Source organism: Schistocerca piceifrons, chromosome 7, assembly GCF_021461385.2.
Source record: "Schistocerca piceifrons isolate TAMUIC-IGC-003096 chromosome 7, iqSchPice1.1, whole genome shotgun sequence".
Classification (NCBI taxonomy): domain Eukaryota; kingdom Metazoa; phylum Arthropoda; class Insecta; order Orthoptera; family Acrididae; genus Schistocerca; species Schistocerca piceifrons.
The window spans coordinates 267,588,899-267,605,829 of NC_060144.1; positions in this window are offsets into that span (position 1 = coordinate 267,588,899).

The following is a 16,931-nucleotide window of genomic DNA, read 5'->3' on the forward strand; positions in this document are numbered from 1 at the left end:
GGGGAGCTTCCACCGCCGGTGAACGGCCGGATGTTCGGCTACCAGCGGTGCGGCCAGGCGAAACGAACGACGGCCTGGGGCGGCAACCGCTGGGTGGCGCAGGAGAAGAAATGCGCCGTGGCGGAGAAGGAGAACTGTGCTTCCTATGAGCCTTCTTGGAAGGTCGTTTGGTGGAAGTACCGGTCGAAGGCTGGGAGGTCGAGGTACGTAGGAAGTCTGCACGGGACGGTTCTTTCTTAAAGGCCCGTGCATCTGACTTCTGGGTCTTCGTCTTAGCAGAAGCTGATGAAGGGGCTGGTGTCTATGGGGTGATGGGAGGAAGAGGAGACGCCGACCGCGCGATCTTAGCACTGGCCGAACGGACGACCGTGGTGCTGAAGGTCAGATCGCATGTCTGGGTTGCCACCTCCCTGGTAGTCCGAGGAGAGGGGAGGACAGTACTGTATTTCCCCGCTGGGAGCAGCGTGGGCTTCCTACTAGCCAACAGCTTGCGAGCAGCCGAGGTGGACACTTTCTCTTTGACCCGAATTTCTTGGATACAGCGTTCTTCCTTATAGACAGGACAGTCGCGGGAGGATGCGGCATGGTCACCCTGACAGTTCACACAACGAGGAGACGGAGGTGGACAGTCACCCTCATGGGCATCCCTGCCACAAGTGACATATTTAGCCGCATTGGAACAAGACTGTCGAGTGTGATTGAAACGCTGACACTGGTAGCAGCGCGTAGGTGTCGGGACATAGAGGCGAACAGAAATAACCTCGTAGCCCGCCTTGATGCGCGATGGCAGCTTAACACTATCAAAGGTCAAGAAAAGAGTCCGGGTCGGTACAAGGTCATTGTTGACCTTTTTCATGACCCTATGGACAGCCGTCACGCCCTGATCAGCGAGGAAAGATTGAATCTCCTCGTCAGTCAATCCGTCGAGGGATCTAGTAGAGACCACACCACGAGACGAATTCAAAGTTTGGTGAGCCTCCACCCGGACAGGGAACGTGTACAGGAGTGTGGCCCGAAGCAGTTTTTGTGCCTGAAAGGCGCTCTCAGTTACTAGTAATAAAGTACCGTTACGCAACCTGGTACAAGATTTGACAGATCCGGCTATGGCATCTACGCCCTTCTGGATAACGAAAGGGTTGACAGATTCCATCCTCAGATCGAGAAACGACGAGGAACTGTGGGGCAGGCGGTAGTACTTTTGTCACTGGTGGCTGGTCAAGTTTCCGTTTTTGGGCAGAAGTCGAGAGAGATGGAGTGAAATCCATTGCGGAGGAATCCCCCATGATTGCCAGCGTCTCCGACGGCGCGCTCCTTCCTTGTGGGGACCCTCTCAGAGGGCACTCCCGCCCTAGGTGAATGTTGACACATCAGGTCACATCTCCCGAGAAACAGACGGAGGGACCAATCGGCATGGTCAGAGGGTATCAGCTCAGGCAATCACCCCTCCCTGGGCCTGGCCTTTACCAGGGGGTACGTGCGTGCCTTACATGTCTACCCAGGGCGGGGAATTACGCGTTACCCCGTCACCAGCTACGTGTGCGAACGCGTGGGTCGGCCCATCAGGCGCGCACAGGGAGGAAGGAAGAAGAGGAAAAAGAAGAGAGAGAGGGAGAGAGAGGACAGACTGTCTCAAACGCCGAGGCGGAGACCAGAGAAGGCAAGGAGAAGGCAATGAGAAGGCAAGGAGAAGAAGGCAATGAGAAGGCAAGGAGAAGAAGGCAAGGAGAAGAAGACAAGGGAAAGAGTAAGGAAGACAGTGAGGTGGAGAAGAGCAAAGAAAGGAACCAACCAAAGGAAGGAAGAAACGAGAAGGGAAAAAGCAAAATGACCGCAAATAGAGGTCGTGGAACCGTCCGTCTCCGGACGCAGGCGCTAACTACCCCCTTGAGGGGGAGGAACTCCTTTTAGTCGCCTCTTACGACAGGCAGGAATACCTCGGGCCTATTCTAATCCCCGGACCCGCAGGGGGGAAGCATGGAAGTGTTTAATGCGACGTGGCTCGTAGACAGCTGCGGGCAGATGGGGATGTGAGCCCCACACTGTTGTACAAGAGCATACTGATAAGTTATGCCTATGATTTTTTGTGTGAAACTTCTTTTTTTTCATTTTGAGTCATCAGTCTTAGGAATGTTTTGATGCGGAACGCCACAAATTTCTCTCCTGTGCCAACCTCTTCATCCCAGAGGAGCACTTTCAACCTAGGGCCTCAGTTATTTGCTGGATGTATTCCAATCTTTGTCTTCCTCTACAGTTTTTGCCTCCTACTAGTACCATGAAAGCTATTCCCCGATGTCTTAACCCATGTCCTATTGTCCTGTCCCTTCTCGTTTCCAGTGTTTTCCACATATTCATCTTCGTTCCGAGGCTGCTGAGATCCACCTCATTCTTTACCTTATCAGTCCACATAATTTTCAACATTCATCTGTAGTACCACTTCTCAAATGCTTCGATTCTCTTCTCTTCCGGTTTTCCCACAGTCCATGTTTCACTACCATACAATGCTGTATTTCAGACATTCATTCTCAGAAATTTCTTCCTGAAATTAAGGCCTATGTTTGATACTAGTAGACTTCTCTTGGCCAGAAATGCCCATTTTGCCATTGTTAGTCTGCTTATGATGTCGTCGTTGCTCCGTCCGTCATTGGATCTTTTACTGCCTCGGTACTTAACTTCATGTATTTCGTGACCATCAATCTTGATGTTAACTTTCTCGGCGTTATCATTTCTGCTACTTCTCATTACTATCGTCTTTCTTCGATTCTCTCTCAGTCCGTAATCTGAAGTCATTAGCTTGTTCATTCTATTCAGCAGATCAAGTAAATCTTCTTCGCTTTCATTCAGGATAGTAATGTCATCAGTGTATCGGATTATTCATATCCTTTCACTTTGAATATTAATTCCACTCCTGAAACTTTCTTTTATTTCCAACATTGTTTCTTCGATGTACACATTGAACAGTAGGGCCGAAGGACTCCATCGCTGTCTTACACCCTTTTCAATCCGAGCATTTCGTTCTTGAGCGTCAATTTTTATTATGTCCTCTTGGCTCTCGAACGTGTTGTATATTACCCCATCTCTCCCTACAGCTTACCTTACTTTTCCCAAAATTTCGAACCATTTTAAATTGCCGAATGCTTTTACCAGGTCGAAAACTCCTATGAAAGTGTCTTTATTTTTATTTAATCTTGCTTCCATTATCAACCGCGACGTCAGAATTGCCTCTCTGATGCCTTTACCTTTCGTAAAGCCGAACTGATCATCCAACACACAGCCACGCGGGATTAGCCGAGCGGTCTCAGGCGCTGCAATCATGGACAGTGCGGGTGGTCCTGGCGGAGATTCGAGTCCTCCCTCGGGCATGGGTGTGTGTTTGTCCTTAGGATAATTTAGGTTAAGTAGTGTGTAAGCTTAGGAACTGATGACCTTAGCAGTTATGTCCAATATGATTTCACACACATTTGAACCTCATCCAACACATACTCAATTTTCTTTCCCATTCTCCTGTATATTATTCTTATCAGCAACTTGGATGCATGAGTTGTCAAGCTGACTGTGCGCTAATTCTCGCAGTTGTCAGTTCTTGCAGTCTTTGGAATTGTGTGGATGGTGTTATTCCGAAAGTCAGATGCTACTCATATATTCTACACACCAATTTGTTGTTGCCACTTTCCCGAATGATTTTGGAAATTCTGATGGAATGTTATCTATCCCTCCTGCCTCATTTGATCTTAAGTCATCCAAAGCTCTTTTAAATTCTGATTCTAATACCGGACCCACTATCTCTTCAAAATCGACTTCTGTTTCTTCTATTACATCAGACAAATCTTACCCTTCATAGAGGGCGTCTATGTACTCTTTCCACCTATCCGCTCTCTCCTCTGCGTTTAATAGTGCCATCCCCCGCCGGAGGTTCAAGTCCTCCCTCGGGCATGGGTGTGACTGTTGTCATTAGCGTTAGGTTAGTTTACGTAGTGTGTAAGTCTAGGGATCGATTACCTCAGCAGTTTGATCCCATAGGAATTAAAAAAAAGAGAAGCGACTTGTATTTCCGTGTTCCTGAATTTCACTGAACATTTTTGTACTTCCGTCTTTCCTCGATCAACTGAGTATTTCTTCTGTTACCCATGGTTTCTTTGCAGTTACCTTCTTTGTACCTATGTTTTTCTTTCCAGTTTCTGTGATTGCTCTTTTTAGAGATGTCCATTCCTTTGCGACTGTACTAGCTACTGAGCTATTCCTTATTGCTGTATCTATAGCCTTAGAGAACTCGAAGCGTTTCTCGTCATTCCTCAGTACTTCCGTGTCCCACTTCTTTGCCTATTGATTCTTACTGACTAATCTCTTAAACTTTAGCCTACTCTTCGCCACAACTACATTGTGATTTGAGTCTATATCTGGTCCTCGGTACGCCCTGATTTACGATTTACGATTCTCTGTCTGCCCATGATGTAACGTAATTGAAATCTTTCGTATTACTCGGTCTTTTCCAAGTATACCTCCTCCTCTTTCATTTTTGAACAGAGTGTTTGCTATTAGTAGCTGAACTTTAATACAGAACTCCATTAGTCCTGCTCCTCTCCCATTCCTCGTCCCAAGCCCAAATTTCCTGTAACCTTTTCTTCTATTTCTTTCCCTATAGCAGTATTCCAGTCCGCCACGACTATTAGATTTTCATCTCTTTTTTCGTACAGTATTACCCTTTCAATATCTTCATATACTTTCTCTATCTCTATCTCTTCATCTTCGGCTTGTGACGTCAGCTTGTGTACGTGACCTATCTTTGTCGGTGTTGGTTTGCTGTCGTTTCTGATAAGAGCAACCCTATAAATGAATTGTTCACAGTAACACACTCTGCCCTACCTTCCTATTCATGACGAATATTACTTCCGTTTTTCATTTTGTGCTGCTGTTGATAATACCCCATACTCATCTGGCTAGAAATTCCGTGTTCTTTCCTTTCACTGACAAGTACTGTATGCAGATTGAGCCTTTGCATTTCGCTTTTCAGATTTACTAGACTCTGCACCACGTTTAAGCTTCTGACATTCCACGCCCCAACTCGTAGAACGTTATTCATTTGTTGGTTGTTAAACCTTAGTCTCATGGTTACCTCCCCCATGGCAGTCCTCTCCCGGAGTTTCGAATTCGGGACTATTCAGGAATCTTTTGCCAATGGAGAGCTCATCATAACACTTTTTCTAGTACAGGCCACATGTCATGTCCTGTGGATACACGCTATGTGTTTTTAATGCAGTAGTTTCTATTGCCTTCTGCATCCTCTTGCCTTTGAACATTGCTGATTCTTCCGCCTTTAGGGTTAGCTTTCCACCACAAGAACAACAGAGTGCGCTGAACTTCTGTACGCCTTTGACAATGACGTTGGCAGGATGAGAGTGATTTCTCATGCCGGAACTCTTCGGCTGCCAATGCTGATTATTAATCAAAATTTATACAGTGGCGGGTTTCGTACCCATGACCGTGGAGGTTACGATTACTAATCGAAGACGCTACCTCTAGACTTCCGAAAGCCTGTTAAATAAAACAAATTTTACTAACATTCTGCATGTCTGTTCTTCATGTATACACTCTTATTTTTGATCGTAGTAACACTGGCGACGGGTACATTTCTCCCAACGACGGATTATTTTGTTGACTCCGTCACTGTAGCATATTTGACTTCGTTGACGCGACCACAAGCGCACATCTACTTGCACTGCTTCGTCACTATCCAAGTGAAGTCCACTAAGGTGTTCTTTAACTTTTTGGAACAGATGAAAATCGGAGGGGGCCAAGTCAGGACCGTATGGAGGGTGATAGATGACTGTCGACCCAAGGCGGCGGAATGTCGTAGGTGTCGCAGTGCTCGCGCGTGGTCTGTCATTGCTATGCTGAAAGAGAAGGTGCTCCATGTGCGGACGAAGTCATCGAATTCGAAACTTGAGCCGCGGAGGATTAGCCGAGGGGTCTGAGGCGCTGCAGTCATGGACTGTGCGGCTGGTCCCGGCGCAGGTTCGAGTCCTCCCTCGGGTATGGGTGTGTTTGTTTGTCCTTAGGATAATTTAGGTTAATTAGTGTTTAAGCTTACGGACTGATGACCTTAGCTGTTACGTCCCATACGATTTCACACACATTCGAACATTTTTTCGAAACTTCATTACAGCATGCTGCTCTCACCTTCCAGCAACGCTAAACTGCACACCAGCTCGTTACACGTAACTGTTTCGGAGCCCTCTAGCAATAGGGGGCCGAAAATGTGTCCACATGAAGAATACTGATTCAGAATGGCAATAACGGTTTTTTATTTAAAAACTGTAAGATTCATCCCGTGAAAAATTGAGACGCATTACTTTTCATCAAGTGCTCGTAAAATGCAAAGAACTTATACACTCTCTGCAGAACAAGGCACTGTCAAACTGTCAGTAGTATCAACGAGAAAATAAAAATTTTTCGGTGAAAAGTTGCAATGAATGGAATGGATACCACTCACAGCAACTGCTTTGATATGACTTGGAGAATCTGTAACTTCCTAGAGAAATATGTAACGTTTGTTTTACATTAATGATCGTTACTTTGTTCCGCCTGTACTATTTTACTGCAATGTCACGCCATGCCAGCGTCTATATTTCCGTCTTCATAGTTCCTCAGTGTCTGACAGTCACGTCACTGTGACAGCACAGGTTGTTGCGAAGCCGCTCAACCTTGTGATGCCCGCGCCCTCTGCCATCGGTATGCACTCATCCACCTATCTCTTTGACAGCAATAATAAACTTGTAAAATATTACCAATTGCAGACTGTAAATGGTAAGTTTCACATTGTGCGATCGCATAATGAGTGCAGAGTACAAGTCACCCTATTTCGATTAATAGGAGTGGGGACATGGAAACTCAATTGAGGACACCGTGGATTGAAAACTCCTAACTGATTTCATGAAAGCAACAAAATCGTAGTAACTCTTGTACTGCTTGTGCCTGGATATCGCCTCATAAAGGCACAAAGAACCGATATCGACATGTGGGATGTAATTTCGGCACACGAAAGTTACAGCAACTTCTCGATACAAGTGAATTAAATAGCTAGGCCATGACCCATACTTTAGAGTGCCTGCCGGCGACGGCCGCTCAGACACACACCGCAAAGTAGGTCAGTAGCACTCGGTAGGGTGAGTGGTGATGGTGACGGGCTGATGAGACCCTGTGACAATGATCGAGATATATATTTTATGGGCTTCAGGTACACGTCAAGTCGTTAGCCCTTTGAGGCAGACACGCCCCCACTCCGACGACCCCGGCAGGCTGTCTCGCAAGGGAACTCTGTGATTGCAGTGGCTGTAACCTGCAGTGGCGACAGCCTACACCCACATGACTCAGCCACAGCTTGCTTTCACCGCAGGCCAAGGAAAGGCTGCCATCCGCAGGAGACGAGCTACTGCCTTCTGGCAGAAGTTTGGCGACGACAGATGCGGACGGCATTTTAGCGGCATCAGATCCGACGTGGACACTCTTGAACAACTGGCTGCAGCTGACAGTGCCCAATCATCTCGTCATCTGGCGTCAACCGGCGATCTTGCTAGTGCTGCTGGACTCCAGATGAACGTGCCTCTAAATTCACAGCTATTTATAAGATCTGAAGCGCATTTGTCGCATTAAAATCTCGCTCCCTGTCACGTAGCTCACAATAAGGGTTTTGCCCTGGTGTGGTGACATCGTCCTGCCAGCTACGGCTTTTATCACTGGCTGGTGCAGTTTTCCACTTAGTACATCTAGTCCGTCTCACAATACTCTTGTGTACATGTTATTCGGACCTATATGTCGCCACACTTCACATACCGACCAGTGGGTGCTACTGAAATGCTTGGTGACGGTTCCTTCGAAATTACTCCAATTTCTACTACAAATAGGAAGAGACTACATTGTGGATGATTAACAAGATCATACAGCAACTGTACATTTCCTGCGTACAGGCTAGCCACATCTCACTGTCTCATCGTTTCACGTCCAGCTATGGCGCCATTAGACAGCAAAAAGCTATCTCAAGACAACTGAACATATAAATCTATCCAAGACTCAATCTCAGTGTACTTAAAGCGGCAGGTAGTGTCGTGATTGGGCCGTTCACCTGGAACTCAATGTTCACTTTCTGTTAACCTCACAGACAAGCCCATATGTTACCAGTCTATTCAAGTATACTATCTTGAGCACAAAGTTCCAGCAACTTCCCGGGGGAATAACTGAAAAACGGAAAATAACAAATTGTGTTACGAAAGTAGAAGTGTAACTCCCAACTTTCCAAATCATGTATCATCGTTCAAGGAAAGGGCACCTTTTTAACAGTCATCCAACCGGTTACTGTGACGGTGTCTGGAGTGGACAGAAGTGTCATCACGATGACAAGGATGTAAGTTCTCTCCATACGGTAACAAAGAAAGGCGCACCGATAGTGACATGCTCAATCACAACAGTGATTGCGGCCGTGGCACCACGCAGCCTTTCCAGGCGAATCCTGGTTCACGATTGTTGTATTTGATACATCTCAGTCATTCGACAGCGAGATGGACAATACCGGCGACGAAAGGTAAAAGGCGCCGTCGGGTCATCACATTGGCCGAGGATAACAACAGGCTCCCAAGAGGCTGAAAAGCCCTTCGAATCGTGCTGCTTCTGAATTCCTCACTCGGTTACACTTTCGTGACCTGGCTGACCGTCTAACGGATTTCTACCCTAGTAGGTTTCTGCTGCTGTTCTTTCGAGCATTAAAGGATTTGACTCTTGAGTATCTGGTTTATTTGCAAGAAGTAATCTAGAAAGTATGACGACCATGCACGGACTAATCTTGTGAGCTATCAAGTAAATACAGTGTATCCATACACACCATACGCTGAAACGCCAAACTGGTATAAGCATGCGTATTAAAATACAGATATATGTAAACAGACACACCTACATGGTACAAAAAGTGTCTGGTGCAGTTAGATCCGTTATTGCTGCTCTAATGGCAGGTTATCAAGATTTAAGTGAGTTAGAACCTGGTGTTATAGTCGGAGCACGGGTGGTGGGACACAGCATGTCCGAGGTAGCGATGAAGTGGGGATTTTCCCGTAAGACCTCTTCACGCCTGTACCGTGAATATCAGGACTCCGGTAAAACGCCAAATCTCCGACATCGCTGCGACCGGAAAAAGATCATGAAAGAACGGCACCAACGACGACTAAAGAGAATTGTTCAACGTCACAGAAGTGCAACACTTCCCCAAATTGCTGCAGATTCCAATGCTGGACCATCACCAACTGTCAGCTGGCGAACTATTCAACGAAAATCATCGATATGGGCTATCGGATTCGAAGACCAACTCGTGTACCCTTGATGACTGCACGACTCAAAGCTTTACGCCTCGCTTGGGCCCGTCAACACCGACATTTGACAGTTGATGACTGGAAAGATATTGCCTGGTCGGACGAGTCTCGTTTCAAATTGTATCGAACCGATGGACGTGTACGGGTATGGAGAAAACCTCGATCCATGGACCCTTATGTCAGCAGGGAACTGCTCAGGCTGGTGGCGGCTCCGTAATGGTGTGGGGCGTGTGCAGTTTGAGTGATATGGAACCCCTAGTATGTCTAGATACGACTCTGACAGATGACTCATATGTAAGCATCCTGTCTAATCACCTGCATCGATTCATGTCCATTGTGCATTCCGACTGACTTCGACAATGCTAGCAAGATAATGTGATACCTCAAACATCCAGAATTGCTATATGGTGGCGCCAAGAACACTATTTTGAATTTAAACACTTCCGCTGACCACCAAACTCCACATACATGAACGTTATTGAGCAAATCCGGGATGCCTTGCAACGTGCCGTTCAGACGAGATCTCCAGCACCTCGTACTCTTACGGGTTTATTGACAGCCCTGAGGGATTCATGGCGTCAGTTCCCTGTATCACTACTTTAGACATTAGTCTAATCCATGACACGTCGTTTTGAGGCTCTTTTGCGTGTTCGCCTGGGCCCTACACGAAATTAGGCAGGTGTACCACTTTGTTTGGCTCTTATAGCGTCCCCAGTGCCATATTACGAAAAGACAATATTTATAAAGAAGACATTCATAATTTGTAAGATTTTGTTTTCATGTAGCCGTAAAATAATAATTTCTCTGTGTAGGTTTAGATTGCAAAGAAATAATTTATGACACAATGATCTAAAGAGATGACAAGATACGCTCTTTTGTTAATTTTTTAGTCGACTTCACTTCTTCTTCGCTTGTCTTGAATGTGTCTAGAGGGACATCTTGCGAGTGCTGACAAATGTAAGCATATTTGTATGAGTTAAACATATAATATAACTACTTAATATTATTGTGAACTTTTAATTTGTAAGAGGTGATCCCGATTTCATGTCCGCCTTCCTTGAATTAACCTGCATTCAAGTAATTTACAGCTCAACAATCGCAGCGGCCGATGCAGCCAACGACGCCATTACGTGGCGATATTAACTTATGAAAAAGCGGAAGCGGAAAACTCGCCCGCTATTAGCATAATATTAATTTTTCTCCACAGCCGCACGAAGTTGGAGAAATACTTAGCTTTAAGATTCTTATTTTCAGTAGCATAGCCGAGACCCAGAGCCAGGACTCTGACTACAATACAATGGTTAACAGAGGTAAGAAAATACTCTCGCGCGTGTGTGGGCCGCAATTTTAATTAATAACTAAAGATCTTTTGCTTTAACGTCAACTGACTAGCCGAGGAAATTTATATGAAAAGTTTATTACATTGTTCAACTTAAATATCATTTTTATTAAGGCCCACCACGTAAGTCGGCAACAATCAAAAAATAATTATAACAATAATAATATATACATTAAATTACGACGGCCGACGGACGCGAGACTCTTCAGTGTAAAAACGTATCTCTGTGAGTGTGTATGTTCCATATGTCCTTCCTGAACCACTTACTGATCTCAATCAATCTTGGCACACATCTCCTATCAGGCAACAATCGCTGTGAGGGCAACAACCACCTACCTTTCATCATTAAGGAGATATGACTTCACAAACAATGAGATGCGCGAAAAACTTTCGCATTGTGCTTCATGATTAAATTTATTGTTTATTTTCTCCTAACCCTATTCCCTAGACATTTTGCAGAGAGTACCCTCACATGCCGCTGAATGTACGAGTATATGATGGTATGACACAGTTTAGGACACATGACTTCATAAACACTGGAGTGCGTGAAAAACTGCCGCATTGTGCATCACGTTTAAATTTATTAATTCTTTGTTACTGACTCAAGTCGCTGACAATACGTACGATTACATCTCCCAACACAAACACTGATACGTGGAAAAATGTCGCATCATGTATCAACTTTTAACATGTTTGTTTTTTACTACATGAACACTCCGAACACTCCTATAGTCGAACCAACATAAGGAAATCCCTGAGACCTGGCAGCGCTTTTGACAGATTTCAATTGCGAAGCGCAAATGGCTGCCGGCCAAAACAATAGCCAACTATGAGGCTTGAAGAGGCGTTGGCACAGAGACAAAACCGGGTTCTAGACACGCGAACCAGCTGCGTATAGCGTACAGAAACTGAGCGGGATACTTGTACGACTGTCCCATAGTTCCAAAGATGTTTTCAAGAACAGATGGAAATGAAATTTTTTCAACGGTACACTACAAAGTTAATCCTGTGTTTTCGTTTCTAAAACTGGCAAAAGGAATACCCCGGAAATGCCGGATTCGTTAGATAGTCCACAAGAAATCGTGTGTAATAGTATCCTTGTGTGAAGACCCCAACGAGAACGAACTTTGTCAGATTGCACTTGTCATTGTCATCTGGACCCGTCACTTGATACGGTACTAGGTGCCACTGGATGTACCGTAACGTCACTTGTGGGTGGCGCATCTGGAATTTAGGACACCAGCTGATGTTTTATGAATGGCAGTTCCTGCCTATGGTGAAGGGCTCTGTGACGTTCTCTTTCGATATGACAATGGAAGACTGCTTTTTTTACTTGTTGGCCCGATTTACGTCGCTACAGATGGTGTTCGACAGTAACCCTGGCCACCACTTTCTACAGATCTCTGACTACTAAAGTCATCTTGTTACGGGTTTTCAAGCGAACGACGCTCTGCCACTCGCTAGCCACTGACACTAATGAACTCTGACACAGAGTTGGAGGATCATTGAATGACGCACCCTTAACTGTCTTTCAAGTTTATTTCTCTTCGACTCCCAGCCCCCTTAGAACCATTACTGCTATCCAAGAAGGCGGAACATAGTACCTAATTTCGCACCCTGTATGCCAACAAATCGCCTACATTGTTCGTCATTAATTGTCACTAGTCTACGCTCAATATTGTTATTTGCTATATCTCCTTCATTAACAGTTAGAGTTTAATGTTATCGACATCTCATTCCGTCTTGCAGTGAAATGCCAGAACCCACAGCATAGGAACTGACCCAGTCGAACGTCACGAGTAGCCCCTGACTCAATGCCTTACCAGTTGCGCCGGAGGAGCAGGTGGACGGCGCAGCCCTCGCCTAGCCTACCCCTGGCCGCACCCTCGCACGGCCTCCTCAGCCGGCCGGCCATCGCCGATAATTCAGACCTAATTCGGGCCCGCGCGGAACAGTTAGCGTGGCCGTCGGCGGGCGCCGTAACAACCCCTCGCAAATTGGACGGGGGTGGTCAGGGGAGTCCCCGCACCTGCAGCGTCATTAGGAGCCGAGTCCCCGCTCCCGTTGGACGCGACTGGACCAACTTCACGGCCCTACCAGGCTCCGCCAGCCACGGAGCCCCTGAAGCGTGGCGCCCCTTCGTGGCGCAAGCCTCGCCTCCTCTACGTTCTGCTGGCTGCCTACCCGCCACACAGCAGGCCATGTCGCCTCAGGATAGAGACGAATATGTTCTTCAGTTTTACTCCACGAGCAGTCGTGTTCCATTACTTGTTTGTACACTGCCTGACAGAACAAGTACTAAGTTACAGGCAAATTACGACGAATACAATGTTCCTGAATAAATTACCTACCTGAACTACTGGGATGGCGCGTTAAGTTCGTAGCGTTCTTTCTTAAGTTTAATAAACACAACAGACACGCATAACAGAAATTTTAGTTATTAATAATATACTCTCTTGCACTTTTTATAACAGTGCCAACTCCGTGGTCACTTCTCAATTCCGCGACTTTAGAAAACACCTGGTTTTTAAGGGAAGAACTCGTCGAGTCATGTTCGGAGCTCATTTTCGTCCAAGAAGTAAGTTCCTTGAAGGTTGCTCGACAGAGAGCGGAAAATGTGAATATCTGAGGGCCCACGATCAGGGTAATAAAGTGGTGCTGAATAACTTCCGAAACCCATTAAGCCTTTTTTGTCACTCTAGCAGAATGCAGGCGGACGCTATCACTGAGTATCATCACAACACGCCGTGTTCTTGGTTGTTCTAGGACTGCGTCTGCAAGACGACTCAGTTTTTGACAATGAGTGTCAGCAGTTATGGCTACACTTGCGGGAATCAATTCGTAGTAGACCACACCGTCACTGTTCTACCAGATGCGTAACATCTTTTGTGGATGCGCTCATGTAAGGATAGTTGGTGCTTCTTGGGCTCAACTATTTCTTTCTTTTTCTTATGCACGCATAAAGACACCATCTCTCGTGGCAAGTAACGACTCAGAATAAGAATGGTGGTCGTCGTTCAGGAGCCAATTGATGACGAGCAAGCAGAGATTCATATATTCTCACTAATTTTTGTGATCTTGGGTTAGAGCATGCGGTACCCAGCACCCGATTTTTGAGCTTTCCCCACTGCATGCATGATCTTGGAATGATCACAGTTCGTCGCATTTCATAGTTATCGAGTACACTGACGTGTATCATCGTGGATTAATGCGCTTCAGTGATCTTCCTCAGCCGGCCGGAGTGGCCGAGCGGTTCTAGGCGCTTCAGTCTGGAACCACGCGAGCGGGTTCGAATCCTGGTTCGGGCATGGATGTGTGTGATGTCCTTGGGTTAGTTAGGGTTAAGTAGTTCTAATTTCTAGGAGACTGATGACTTCAGAAGTTAAGTCCCATAGCGCTCAGAACCATTTGAACCATTTTTTTTATCTTCATCAAACACCAACGGTTTTCCAGAACTTGGAGTATCTCTAATGTCAAAACAATCCTTCTGAAAACGAGAAAACCATTTTGTTGCCGTTCTGTATCTAACCACATTATCCCCACACAAGGCGCAAATGTTTCTTGCTGCCTGCACTCCTGTCATCTCTCTACTCAACTCAAATAGAAGAACATGCCGGAAATGTTCCGCTTCTCTACTTCGCACTCCATTTTCTAGCGTCCACAGCTCCACACATTGTATCAAAATGACCAAAATTACAATTTTTAAATTTAATTTGAACTACAAACAAAGAATGACAATCGATAAATAAACCTATAGCAAACGGAATAGTACTGCCTTACGCAAGGCGAAACACTGACTTTAGTAAACGCTATATTGTTTAGGTTGTTCACGACGAATTATATCGCATTCTCGGCGTGGCAGCGGTTTCGACGCTGTTTTGCAATCTTGACAAATGCCAACCTTTATTGTATTTTATCAGAATAAAGTATGCTACCTTTTTTCTGCCGCTTCCTTAAACAGAAATTGACGAACTACGGAAAGGGCAGCTCCAATACCCAGAACAAAAGCAACATTGCTGCAGTATACAAGCTGAACACGCTTTTCCGGTTTCCACCAAATCAGCTCCTTCGTTTGCTGACCATCTTAATCTCTTAAGAGGGGTCCATACTTAACACATCAAGCGTACCTTCGACTTCGCTCATTTTAAACGGTAGGCCAATTCTGGTATTACACCAAACACTAGATGTCTTCACCTATACTTCATCGATGGAGACAAATGCAGATGAAATACCAATCTCTGTCCTGGAAGAGACGAAATGATGGTGAAATATCAAGGCTGAGAAGGTATTATGGCATATTTGAACAATGCGGTTTCTGAACTGTAAGGGGTACAACTCATCGCGACATCAAGCCATTTATTTATGGGTCCTGTAGTCCACTTACCATGGCTACTCGGTAATGTGCCAAACCAGCGTGATGAGGATCGTTTTAATTCAATCCTACGATTTTAAGAGTTGGTTTCACTAACTATCTGGATGGTTGTTTCTGACTGTTCTCAGAGCCATTTGAACCATTTTTGTAATTTTGAGATAATAAAACAGATATAGACAGACGACAATGAGTGCATATTTATCAGTAGTCACACGTCTAAGATAGAAGTTCACAGGATTACGTGACGAATCTTCGGGATGTAGAGAGGACATTTTTGTGCATTTTTCGGAAGTGTAACATAACAGAATATTTCGATGAAATATCATATGGCAGTGTAATGTTGATGGAATATGTTGCACTCAGAAAGAAGGATACCGGAACGTTACATGCCGATTATCTGTTAAAGTAATTGTAGTTCTGAGCTACCTAACATGCACAAGTGTTTTGCATGTATTGGTGGCCACCTGTACGTAAACAGCTACTTTCACTTCGTTTGCATGGGTAGATAACAACCTGGCGTATTGCTGCGAAACGTAAACAATAAATTTGTAGTCTTGTAGTCGCTGGCCATTCTTTTCTATGTTCTTGTTTGGCTTGAATTTATGCTTCCCATCGTTTCCCAGGTCCATCGCAAAGGGAAACATCAGTGTCCGGTTAACCATGCCATAGCTAATACGTTATTCATGTTTATTTATTTTCACCATATCATCCACAATGCAAAAAATGCTTCCGTGATTACAGTGCCAACATTAAAACACAGCTGAGATTCATTATTGTAATGCACTACCTTCTGATTCCTGTTCCTTATTATATCTTACATCGTAAGTCATCAATGGACTAAATGAGGTATCATTGTATCATTACAAAATTTCACAATATTTTACTTTTACAGAATTATTAAGGAACTTCATTTTTTTCATACCTGTTGCTTATTATCAGGGCAAAATGATTGATATTTTTACTAATTTATGCAAACATTCCACTGGTGCTATACTGGATTTCTCAAATTACAAAGCACTCGATCAAAATCATTTTCTTCGCTGGATGTCTCAGACTCCCTCAGTGTCTTCCATTTCGTTTCGGATTTCTATATCACTGTACAGATTATCTATGTATTCTATTAAGGGTTCATGTACACCTCAAAAATATTCATTCTATTTCATACGCGTTTTATACATGATTAAACAGAAGAACTTTGAGTAAAATTTTAACATACGCATCATATGATGTTATATATTGAGGGACTGCAGGGCACTTGATACAGTGTCATGCTGCTTAATGTTCATACGGAGGGTGATCTTTATTTCTTGGTTGCAATATTTGATACGATCTGATTTCATTCATATGATGAAATGGTTGGCACTAGTTAACATTCTTGCCACTGTGCTCTAGTGAGGGCATTGCTGTCGGCTTTACTTGCGTTCGAACGAAGAGGGTGCCAAGTTCATAGACTGTAGTAAAAGTGCACGGCGACTGAGGGGTGAGGAGATCTTTTTATCTGCGGAACCTGGTGAAAACTTTCGCCAAGGCTGACTTGCACGAAGGAGACGCTGCAGCTATGAGCAGAGCATTGTAAGTGAACCATCAGTTAGGGCGGTTCCTAAACAACAACTCAAGTACACATGTTATTCCAAAACGAAAAGACTTTCTCAACAATAAAGTCTCACTTTTTTTAAAAAAACAATTTCCAATAGTTCAAAAATTTTCTTTATGAAAAGGAGATTGCACGGTATGACGTTAACAATTTCCCAATAATAATATTTTAAAATTATCATATATATAAGAGAACAATTCCCTAAAAGGAACATTTAGATAGCTAGTTTGTACTAAAGTTAAAATAGTTGACTCTTGGCAATCAAATAACATACAT